The sequence below is a fragment of the Tupaia chinensis genome, unplaced genomic scaffold, assembly GCF_000334495.1.
Source record: "Tupaia chinensis unplaced genomic scaffold, TupChi_1.0 Scaffold000544_1, whole genome shotgun sequence".
NCBI classification, from domain to species: Eukaryota; Metazoa; Chordata; class Mammalia; order Scandentia; family Tupaiidae; genus Tupaia; species Tupaia belangeri.
In genome coordinates this window covers 1,376,941-1,389,820 of record NW_006160056.1, presented here as the reverse complement: position 1 = coordinate 1,389,820, position 12,880 = coordinate 1,376,941, and the positions used below count along the sequence as shown (strand labels likewise).

The window sequence follows — 12,880 nt, the reverse complement described above, 5'->3', positions numbered from 1 at the left end:
CCATCTGCTGGTCCCACACAGTCCATAAAGGAAAAGAAAGGGAGAAAGATAAGAACCAAAATGATCACTTTGGGAAAAGACAACAGATGTAATCCATTCTGTGGTACTTTTCACATTTTTGAAGTCTGACGAAATGGAAGCAAACTCCTAATGTCCTGTACGATTAAATGTAATCATTTTTATAACATCCTCTTTACAATGCAAAAATTGTTTCAAAAAACCTTTTGAAGTTTAGCATAGCTCAGACAGGTAAATAAACAGAGGGACATTAACTTTTTTGCTAAGTTACTATGACTTTGGAAGTACGAGAGAGAAAAGAAATAGAAGGTGTATTTTTTTAATTGTCAGAGGGCACATGCACTGTTCAGAGAAACAGAGAGAAAGGGAGAGGAAGAAAGCAACCTCCAATGGGGAATGGTTACACCACAATCCCTTTTCCTCCAGTTCTCCACCCTACTGGGACTTTTACATGCATGCTTACACACAGAGCATGTCACTGAAGCCAATGGAACCGAGACTCGAGTGCAGTCAGTAACGTGGGATCCAGGCCCTTAACTATTAGGCTACAAGGTTGGCCCCCGAAGTTTTTTTTTAACTGTGAAATGAAAAACCTAGGGCAGCTGGTAGCATGGTAGCTAAGGTGGCTGGATTGTACATGGTCAACCACACAGTTTGAGTTCAGGATCTAGCATTCTGAGAAACACACCAGGCATGGTTGCATGCCCAAAATCCCAACAGGAGGGAAAAATGGAGGAGAAGGAATTATGGCATGTCTAGCTCCCATGGGAAGTGCTTTCTATTTCTCTCCCTTCACCCCCACTTTCTTTCTTTCTTTCTGTCTGATGAGTGCATGCACCTTCTGGCAAAACCAAAACAACACGGAAATGAGAGTGCTTAATTAATTCACTATTTGGGGAACAAAAGATGGTATGAGGAAGGATATAGCTCCAAAAATAAAAGAGCAAAGGGAAATAACCATTGATATTAATTTCAGTAAGAAGAAAGGCCTTAGAAAAAAAAAAAACATCTATAGTCACTTATGATACATCATTGTCAGTACAATGAATACAATGTATTTTGCCCAATAAACTAATACTCACTTTTTAACATTTTTTCAAACAAATAAATGGTTCAATTTTTCAAAAACATAAATAGTATGTCTTTAGTATATAGTTTATCAGTATCAATTGGCATCATTATTTTGAATGTGACTCTTAGATTAATCTTGTTTCTAAACTTAATTGATGCTTTTCTCTGAATATAGTAGGATGCCATAGTCAATTCATTTTAAATGAAATATACTACCTATGTTTGCACAAATACACTACTGGTCAAAATTTTAAACCGGAAAGGTTGGCCTCCAGCACCTGCTACCATCGCTGACCACCCACACATTGGTTCAGAGTTGTGACTGATGAGAATTGAAGGCCATAGATGAAGATGAACCTGAATAACTACAAGAGCCAAACTCGTTTTTCTGATGCAACAGTTTTTTGGAACACTTCCTACACTTCCCATTTGATCAACACCACAGTTCTATGAGGAGTGGATGCTACATACATGGATGGCGATCAAGCTGTGTGGAAGTACAAGAAACTGCTTTTGTGTCAGACATTGTAAATTCAGACATAACAGTGTATAACTTTGTTCCTGATGACCCAGACTCAGATGTAAGCCAAAATGTTACTGAGGACATTGTGACAGAAGATGTGCAGTGCCCCGATATCATGGAAGAAGCTGATGTATAGAAACGGTCATCATTCCTGATGGCTAGACTCCGGTGTGGCTGAAGAAGTTTCTTTAGCACACTACACAATGATTATGTTTTAGCTATTGAAATTATATCAGCCTCAATGTCTATGCCAGAACATGTCTTGACAAGGGAGTCCATGTGACTGATGTTGGACACACTGAACATATGTTTCGTGATAATAGAAGCAGCAGAAATCGTCATCAATCCTCTGAGTACCTATGTAGTTTCAGAAGAAACATTGGTGGAAAACTGTGCCTCTGAAGCAGTCATAGAATCCAATAGAATTCCTGTGGACCAGCAAGATGATGGCAAAGGCAACCGTGAGGACTACCTTATGATTTCCTAGGATGATGCTGGCAAAATAGAACATGATGGGTCCTCTGAATGACTATGGATGCAGAGTTGGAAATTGATTCTTGTGAAGGGAAAAGCAAGTGCCCCGAAGTCATCAAAGTGGTGTGTGTGTGTGTATTTATATATAGTAAAGAGAGATGTTTGCTATAGGGTGCCTGCACTCACTGGAAAGACAGAGAGACAGAGAGTGATAAATCACCTCCCAGGGGGATGGCCACATTGCAATCACTTCTCCATTCTCCTCTCAGGATTTTGGGCATGCACACACACGTGCCCAGCATGAGTTTTAAACTGCCAGGTCTGGGACTTGAACACTGGTCAACAACGGGGGAGTTCAGCAACATAACAATTATGCTATCTGCTGGTCCTAAAGGTATACATTTCTAAAGACTGACCCTGGAGAAGATGACTTAGGTGGACCTGTAGACATTATGGAGAGAGAACCTGAGAATGACCATGAAGTCAAACTACATCAGGACAGCAATATTTGTGTTTTCAAGGAAACGATGGATTACATGACTGTCAATAACTCTCAGCAAGAAGATGAAGATTACTTTTGCCAAAATCAATGATGAAGTTTATATGAAAATGATGGTAAGAGAGGAGAATGCTGCTACTGCAGCAGAAGCCCCTACTTTACATGAACTGCAGATGTATGACAATGAAATTAAAACCTTCATGCCCACTGCATAGGCAGCAACTTACAGTAATAATTCTGATAGAATTGAAACCTGGAATGGCACTGCAAGTGCCCTCTTGCACATCAGCTGGCTTGAGCAGACTGATAAAAAAAAAAAAAAAAAAAAGGAGAAGACCTGATTCTAGGCAGTATCAAACAACAATAATCATTGGCCCTCCTGGACATCCCTTGACTGTCTATCCTTGCATGATTTGGGGGAAGAAGTTTAAATCATGAGATCTTTTGAAAAGACACATGAAAATCCTGAACACTTTACCAAGAAGAAATATCACTGTACTGACTAAATGTTACAATAGATAAAACAGAAATACAAAAGATCATTAGGGAATACTATGAGCAACTATATGCCAAAAAACAAGATAACCAGGATGAGATGGACAAATTTCTGGACATAAATAATCTACCAAGACTGAATCATCAAAACACACAAAACCAGAATGGACCAACAATAAGCAACAATACTGAATCAGTAATAAACAATCACCTAACAAAGAAAAGCCAGGTCCTGATGCTTTCACTTCTGAATTCTACAACATGTTCAAAGAAGAGCTAATTCCCATTCTACACAAACTACTTCTAAAGATCCAAATGGAAGGGACGCTTCTAAATTCATTGTTTGAAGCTTCCATCATCCTCACCATCAATGCAGACGAGGACATAACAAACAAACAAAAAGCACAACAGACCAATATTTCTGATGAATATAGATGCAAAAAAAAAATCTCAACAAGATACTAGCAAATCGTGTCCAATGACATATTAAACAGATTATACACCATGACCAGATAAGCTCTATTCCAAGGATGCAAGGATGGTTCAACATATGCAAAACCATAAATTTAATATACCATATTAACAGAAAAAAGGGAAAAAAATGTATGATCATATCAATAGATGCAGCAAAAATCATTTGATAAAATACAGCATCCATGGTGAAAACTCTCAGCAAAATTGGCATAGAAAGGACATTTCTCAATACAATAAAAGCAATATATAAGAAGCCAGCAGATGGCATAGTGGTTACGTCACTGAACTCCCAGATGGCCAATCATAGTTTGAGTCTGACCCAGTGGCTGAAAAATTGGGGCATGTGTGCATGCCTGCACAAGATCCAGGGAGGAAAATGGAGGAGAAGGGATTATGGTGTGGCCATCCCCCTACTGAGAAAGTGATTTTTCACTTTTCCTCTCATGTCTCTGTCTCTCTTTCTCTCTGATGAGTTCACATGCCCTAAGGCAAAAGACTCTTTAAAAAAATAAAGCATACATTAAAAAAAAAAAACATAGCTAATATCATACTGAATGGGGAAAAGCTGAAAACTTTTCCACTAAAAACTGGAATAAGACAAGGCTGCCCACTTTCTTCATCCCTTTTCATTAAAGTGGTAGAAGTCCTAACTAATGCAATCAGACAAGAGAATGAAATAAAAGGCATTCAAATAGAGAAACAAGAAGTGAAATTATCTCTATTTCCAGATGACACGATGATATACACAGAAAATCCAAATGAACCACAGAAAACACTTCTGGAACTGATAAATCAATACAGTAAAGTAGCAAGATACAAAATAAATATAAAAATCTATAGCATTCCTATACATGAACAAGGAGGAGACTGGGGTAGAACTGAAGAAAGCAATTCCATTTACAACAGCCACAAATATACGAATACCTAGGAATAATCCTAAGCAAAAAAAGTCAAAGACCTCTACAGAGAAAACTATAAATAACTTACAAAGAAATTGGCAATGACATAAATAAGTGTCAAGACGTTTATGTTCCTGGATTGAAAGAATTAATATAATCAAAAAGTCAATCCTACCCAAATAAATTTAATGCAATCCCAATCAAATTACAGAGATTTAGAGAAACCTATCATAGAGTTTTCCTAGAACCATAAAAGACACCATAGTTCCAAAATAATCATTCACAAGAAGAGTGGAATAGGAAGCATCTCACTATCTGACCCCCAAAATATATTGCAAAGCTGAGACAATCAAAATAGCATGGTAGTGGCATAAAAACAGGCATGTGGACCAATGTAACAGAATAGAGACCCCAGAAATAAACTCCCAGACACACAGCCAACTGATTTTTGACAAGTCTCTTTAGCAAATAGTGCTGGAAAAACTAGGTATCCACCTGAAGAAAGATGAAACTGGACCTTTATCTCTCACCATTAACAAAAATCAACTCAAAATGGATCAAAGATCTAAACTTAAGACCTTAAACTATAAAACTACTGCTGGAAAACACAAGAGAAACTCTTAGAGACATTAGAGTAGGCAAAGACTTTTAAAATAAGACCTCCAGAACACAGGCAATAATCCCAAAAATAGACAAATGGGACCACATCAGGGTAAAAAGTGTCTAACCAACAAAAGAAACAATAATTAGAATTAATTGGCAACCAATGGAAGGGAAGGAAATAACTGCAATCTTTGCCTCAGATAAGGTACCAATAACCAGAATATATAGGAAACTCAAGCAGCTCACTGAAAAAAATTATCAACCCAATTAAAAGATGGGAAAATTAGCTTAATAAACATCTCTCTAAAGAAGACATACAAACAGCCAAAAACTACATTAAAAAATGCTCAACAGCCCTTTTGGTAAGGGAAATGTAAATCAAAAGCACAATGAGATATCACCTAACCCCAGTCAGAATGGCTAAGATAAAAAAATTAAAAATTATAAGTACTGACAAGGTTGTGGTGAAAACAGAACTCTCCTACACTGTGTGTGGGAATACAAATTAGTACAGCCACTGTGAGGAACAATAAGGAGGTTCCTCAAAGACCTACAAATGGAACTATCGTATAATCCAGCAGTTCTCCTCTTGGATATCTACCCAAAGGATAGGAATACACTCAATCGGGAAAGTACTTGCACATCCATGTTTATTGAAATATTACAATTGCTAAGACATGGAACCAACCCAAATGACGAGGAACAGATGAATGGATTGAAAAATTATGGTGTATATACACTATGAAATACTATTCAGCCATTAAAAAAAAAATGAGATCCTGGCATTTGATAGAAAGTGGACAAATACGGAAGATTTACTGCTAAACTAAGCAAACCAGACTATAAAGAGAGGCACTGTATGTCCCCACTCAATATATATCAAATGTCTGAACTCTGTGGCAGAAACTTAAAGACTAGAAGACATAATAGCATGAAGAACAACTGTGGATACTAGAAGCAGTATGGGAGAAGGGTGGAAAATGGAGGAGGTTGAGAGGAAAGGAATCAAGAGGAAAAAGAAAGAAGCAAAACATTTAAGGGACATAAAAATGCAAATTGCCTGTTGATAATAACATGTATGATAATATCTTTAACTGGACTAATATGCAGTATATTGATGCTGGGAAAATTCACTTTGCATGCTATAATATAGAAATACATGACTGAATGTCTAAAAAACAATTAAAACATATTAATAACTAAATAAAATTTTAAAAATCAAACTTTAAAGTAGATACAAAAATCTTAAAAATAAAAGAATAATGTTGAGAACTCTCAGTACTTGAAAGTTCCACTAATCGGAGCAATCTGGTTTATTCATAAAGGTAGAAATGTAGATTAATGAAACAGAATACAGGTTTGCAACATTGATTTTTTTTTTTTCTTTTTACAACAGCACTAAGGAAATTCAGTGTGGCAAATTACAGTCTTCTCAACAAATAGTTCTGGAAAATTAAAAGCAAAACAAAGCAAAAAAATCTTCGACCCTCGTCACATAGTGTATAAAGAAAGGTTAACACAAAATTGGTAACAAATGTAAGTGCAGAAGTTAAAAAAATAAGATTTCTAGAAAACTGGAAAAAAACTTTTATGATCTTAGAATAATCAAATACTTCTTAGGACACAAAAGCACTCGGTATAGAAGGGGGAAAAATGGCCCACTGCATCAAAATCTAAAACATTTGTTTGAATAATGCCCCAAGGAAGTAAAAAAGTAAATCACAGAATAAATACTTGTAAAACAATTTTCTGGTAAAGGACCGTTATTTAAAGATATAGAGAACTCTTAGTAATCAACAAGGTTACTGTAATAACCTTATACTAAGGCTTTAATTTAACTCTTCAACTGTGCCAATCACTTAAAGAGACACTTCACTGAAGAAGTTATACAGTTAAGCTGCTCAACATTATTAATCATTAGGGGAAATATAAATTAAATCCACATTGAGGTACTGTTATACACCTACTAGAAAGGCTAAAATTTAAAAACTGATAATGCTATGTCTTGACCGTGTTTGGAGTGACTTTAACATTCATTTGTTGCTGATGGGGATGCAAAACAGCAAAGCACTACAGTTTAGTAGGTTTTTATAAAGGTAAACATACACTTAAAATACCAGCCAGCAACTCCACTCCTAGCTATTTACACAAGAGCAATAAAAACACATACCTACACAAAGATGTATGCTTGCATGTTCATAGGAGCTTTATTCACAATAGATAAAAACTGGAAACAGCCGAAAATCCTTTAACTGATAAATGGATACTCAAATTGTATAATATTCCATAACAATGAAGTATTTCTCAATAATACAAAAGAACAAGCAACTGGTTCATTCAATATCCCATATGACTCTCAAAACTATTATACTGAGTAAAAGAAACCAGACACAAAAGCCTTTATACTGCTCAACTCTATTTCTATTTTAGAAAATACAAAATTATAGTGACAGAAAACAGATCAGTGATTGTTCAAAACCATGGATTAGGGGAGGGAATTGCCTGTAAAGAGAAAGAAATGAATATTTTTGAGGTGATGAAAATATTTTTTATTGTGACCATTGTTTGTTACACAATATATATGGGTGTGTGTATATATATAAATGTGTGTATAAATATACATGTATATATATACACACACACATTTATCAAAACTCACAAGATTTTCTAACTTAAAGTTTGTCAGGTTTTTTTTAATAATCATTATTTACTCATTTAAATTTATTTGTTTTTATTATTTTTTAAATTTGACCAGAGAAAAATGGAGAGAGAGAAAGGAAAAATATGAAAGCAAGCCACCAGGTCCAGAACTCAAACTGTGGCCGGTCATGTGGGAGTCTAGCATCTTAACCACCATGCCACCTGTTAGCCACCAAGTTTGTTAGTTTTAGTGTACATAAAATTGGCCTCAATAAAATAGTTTTTAAAAACATGTTATTATGGGAACCAGCAGTTAGCGTAATGGCTATGTCGCTGGATTCCCACGTAATTGACCGTGGTTTGCGTCCCGGACCCAGTGGCTTAGAACTCACGCCAGGCGCATGTGCATGCGTGCCCAAGATCCCGAGGGGAGAATGGAGGAGAAGGGATTGCGGCGTGACCATCCCCCCTGGGGGGGTGATTTCTCACTTTCTGTCTCTCTGTCTCTCTCTGTCTGTCTGGCGAGCGCACACGCCCTATAGCAAAAACCTCTCAAAAAAAAAAAAAAACCATGTTATTATTACTGTGACCAACTTAAAAAGCACCATGCTAATTAATTCTTTTTGATAGTAACAATGACTTGGGCATGCAGATAATTTCTCTTTAACAAAATCAAATGTAATCAAATTGAATTTTCCTTAGATTTGTAGATGTTATGGTGTTGTATACTATTATTTAAAAATACTGCCTTATTGACTTTTTTACTAGAAAAAAAATGATACCTTATATAAAAGTCTCTGCATTTCAACTCTCTTCCTTATTCACACATGGATTTGCAACATAATTGTTGAGAAACTCATGACTTCTGGTCTAAACAATGAGCAGAACCTTACTTTCTTGACTATCACTGTTGTCCTGGCATAGATGGTACATAAGATATTACCCCAAATTTAGTGACCAGAAACAACAAACTTTATTATCTCCTGGTTTCTGTGATCCACTTCCCAGCTAAGTCTCATGGTCTCCCTACATGGATGCCTCACAACATGGAAAATGGCTTCTCCAGAGAGAGCCATCTAAGAGAGTGTGCCAAAGATGGATCTGCCTTATTTTCATACCCTAATGTCTGAATTGACATCATTACAGTTATATTTTATTTGATAAAAGTCAGTCAGTATATCTTGCCCACATTGAAGGGGAATGAACTATATGAGACATGAATGTCAAGAGTCAGGGATCACTGGGTGTTGGCAGATAATGCAATTGTGATCAATAAGTAGATGAATGGATAGGTGGGTGGATGCACAGGGAGGGAGACATACAGAAAGCTGGACAGATGGGTTAATCTGTACCATAGTATAACTTGTTTAATGTTGCATACCTGATTTAAGCAGAATCCTGAAAAACATTTAGGGAAGACTGACCAGGATGGTAAAGAGGTATAAAGGTCTTTCCTTCTATTTATAAATGTTAAAGGATTCTACACTCTTTTATATTAAAGTAGTAAAGTTAAAGAAGATGTGGCAACAACTTATAAAAGGAAATAGTATTAGATACTCTCATTAACTTCTGGGACCAGCAATTGGCATAATGGCTATGTTGCTGGACTCCCATATAGTCGACCGCAGTTCGAGTCCCAGACCCGGTGGCTTAAACTCACACCGGGTGAGTGTGCATGTGTGCGCAGGATCCTGAGAGGAGAATGGAGGAGAAGGAATTGAAGCATGGCTATCCCCCCTGGGGGGTGATTTCTTGCTTTGTGTCTCTCTGTCTCTCTCTGTTTTTCTGGCGAGCGCATGTGCCCTATACTGAAAACCTCTCCAAAAAAAAAAGATAAGAAAAACAAAACAAAAAAAACTTCAGCCAGTAATCCTGTTACTAACAGCGGTTATAGGAAGGTGATGCTATAGGAGAGAAATGTTTCAATAGGAGGAAATTAATGATCTATGTTTAATCTTCATCATCATTCACGTTAAACTTTAAATGTTTTCTGAAAAGCACTTTCTTCCCATGAATGGTAACTATGCATTCATCATATTTTTATCTCAACATATAAACTGTTTGTTTTTTTTTTTTTTTTGAGAGATTTTTGCAATAGGGCATGTGTGCTTGCCATAGAGACAGACAGAAAGCAAGAAATCACTCCCCAGGGAGGATGATCATGGTACAATCCCTTCTCCTTCATTCTCCTTTCAGGATTTTGAGCACACATGCACATGACTCTGGCATGAATTTCAAGCCACAGGGTCCATGTCTCAAACTGTTGTCTCCATATGGAAGTCCAGTGCCTTAAGCACTAAGTCACCTGCTGGCCCCACATATGGACCTTTTGACCTGAGTTTTTTACATAAGACTTCTGGGGGTGGGGGTGGGGGTAGGATTTTTTGTTTGCTTGTTTTTGTTTTGCCATAGGGCATTAAACTTGTCAGAGACAGAAACAATGAAAGAGAGTAGTGAGAAATTATGCCCAAGAGGGAATGGCCACACTACAATCCCTTCTCCACTCTTTCTGGAATTTTGAGCACAAATGCATACACACTCAGTTGATTTTCAGGCCTCCAGGTCTGGGAATCAAACTGTGGTTGGCCATGTGGGAGACAGCCCCTTAACCACCACTGCCACTTGCTGGCCCCTGGAGGTCAGGATTTTATAGCAGTTTAGTTAAATACAATAGAAAATAAATAATCTGAGTGCCTTAAATACTTCTCTCTTCTTTTTGGAATATAATATTCAAATGAAAATATCAAGAAATGGCAGGTGAATATTTCATAGATCTGCACATATTTATATTTGAACTCCCACCTGAGCATGTAATCTCTAAGTACAGAAACATCTATTTCTTTTATTTTTATTTAAGATTCTGGGAATGTCTTAGATTTCTATTTGAAATGCAATAAAGCTTAGAATGTTTACACTTCATTTATATCAGTTAATGTTTTTCTTGTCATTATAGCATGAGGGCCAATTAAGAGTTTCACTTTCTACCCATGTCTTTGGTTTTGTGATTGTGCATAATGAAGTGTTACATGTAATGGAAGGCATTGAAGGGATTGCTACATTCAAGGAGATCTTCTGTCATTGTAGGTTTGCTGTTTACTCCTAACACTACTTACTCTTCTCTTGCCCTCAGATAAGAGGTGCAACCACTATGGATTTGGGACAACAAATAGTAGAACATCTATTATTCATGAGAGAGAGAGACAACCTCCATAGGGTTCAGCCATGCCATGATCTGATCACCTCCTTCTGTCCTCTGTTTCTCCAGGATACTGGACATGGGTACATGTGCCTGCTATGGTTAGCGACAGACCAGGCCAGTGACTCAAACTGCAGGAGTCATGTAGCTTCCAGCTCTGCAGTACGGTACAATATCAGCTGCACCACAGATGGTGGGACCACAGCAGGACTTTTAAATTTTATATATATAAGAATGGTCAACCACCATTGGTATTAGAAAGAAGATTAAAGCCAGCAGGGATTTTAGAAAACTAAAGGGGACTTTGGCTTGTTGAGACATTTTCTGGTGTTACTATATTCAGATTAATGTTTAAAAAAATACCTTTTAAATGTTTGTATGCATAAATATTTAAACTTGTAAAACTGAAGGTAACTAGAGAAAATTTTTTTCTGGAAAAAATACAGTATTTTTGGAAAATATCTTTGAAGTTTATGCCTATTAAATAGTACAAAGTCCTTGAAGTAGCATGTGTTTGGCATTGTGTTTTAAGAATTCAGCTTTTTTTCCCATTGAAATGCAGTTTAGAAAAAAACTCCCTATAATTAATGTTGGGTTAAATGACAAACTTATTTCAGAGAATTAATGCTTACAATTAAGTTTAATATTTCAGGCCTAGTTCTTAAAAGCAAACATGTTCATGAATGAATTTTAAAATTTTTAAATGTTAAATATATGGTATGGTGTATTAATATGGCTTCTAATATAGGAAGGAAAAATATGTAAGAGTATGCAATTTCAATTAAGGGGCAAAATGCTTGGTTGTCTAGGACTAAACTATTATTAGCAAATGTTAGTGTAAGTGGATGGAGATACATTTATCATCACTTGCTTAACAGAATTAAGTTAAATATTTTAAAAAGCTATCAAACTAAGAGAATGTGATCAAACAGAAAAAAATGAGATACTTTACAAACGTCTTTAAAAACATCGTGATCTTATGATCCCTGGCTTACAAGACTATTATAGTGAATATTCAAGAATAAATTGCATGTGGGACCAGCAGTTAGCGTAATGGTTATGTCGCTGGACTCCCACATAGTCAACTGCGTTTCACGTCCTGGACCCAGTGGCTTAAAACTCACGCCAGGCACGTGTGCGTGCATGCTCAAGATCCCGAGAGGAGAACGGAGGAAAAGGGATTGCAGCGTGGCCATCCCCCCTGGGGGATGATTTCTCACTTTCTATCTCTCTGTCTCTGTCTGGCGAGCGCACGTGCCCTATAGCAAAAACCTCTCCAAAAAAAAAAAAAAAGAATAAATTGCATGTATCCATTTTTCTTTCTGTTTTAAAAAGTTGTACATTCAGGTCTTGGGCACACATACAATAAATATGTATTTAAAGAATATTTGAATGAAACAATTGCTTATATAAGAACTTATAATCGTGTTCTGAAATAGCTTTTCCTGTTTCACAGCTGCTTAATTCCACATTGAGAATTTTTAAAGGACAATATTATTCAAATGCTATTTTTGATTGGTGTATTGCTTCCATCAGAATGACTGAAAAATAAGAGACTCATAAATTACCATTTTTTAACATAACATCTTTTATTGTCATTTATGAAGAATATATAGGATATTTATGACTTTAGGTTAGCAAATTGTACATGTAGCTTTATAGTTGTTTAGTTTTTGTTTAACAACTCACCAGAGGATTTAATACGCCAATCCAATGAGTCTTATATACTGCAGATATCTAAATTTCAAAAGACAGTACGTGGTCAGTGCTTGGGTCTAATAAATAAAAGAAAAAGGAATGACTGCTTTATATGCTTTTGATTATTGTATCTCAGCATGAGGGGGAGAGTGGACAGTTCTTAGTGACATAATTCACATCAAAACAAGATGATTGTTTTTATTACTGCCAGAGGGTGCATGAACTCACCAGAGAGAGAGAGAGGGACAGAGAGAAAACACCCCATACGGGGGTGTGGACACATCACGAAC

The 12,880-nt window shown here is 36.4% G+C and overlaps 1 protein-coding gene and 1 pseudogene across 6 annotated transcripts in view; one reads left to right on the top strand and one right to left on the bottom strand.

Annotated features, from left to right (window-relative positions):
- PPP1R9A (protein phosphatase 1 regulatory subunit 9A) overlaps positions 1 to 12,880 on the bottom strand; it is a 361,745-nt gene that overhangs the window by 97,344 nt on the left and 251,521 nt on the right. The gene's annotated exons all lie outside the window — the stretch shown is intronic.
- On the top strand, positions 61 to 3,091 carry LOC102480176 (zinc finger X-chromosomal protein pseudogene; annotated as a pseudogene).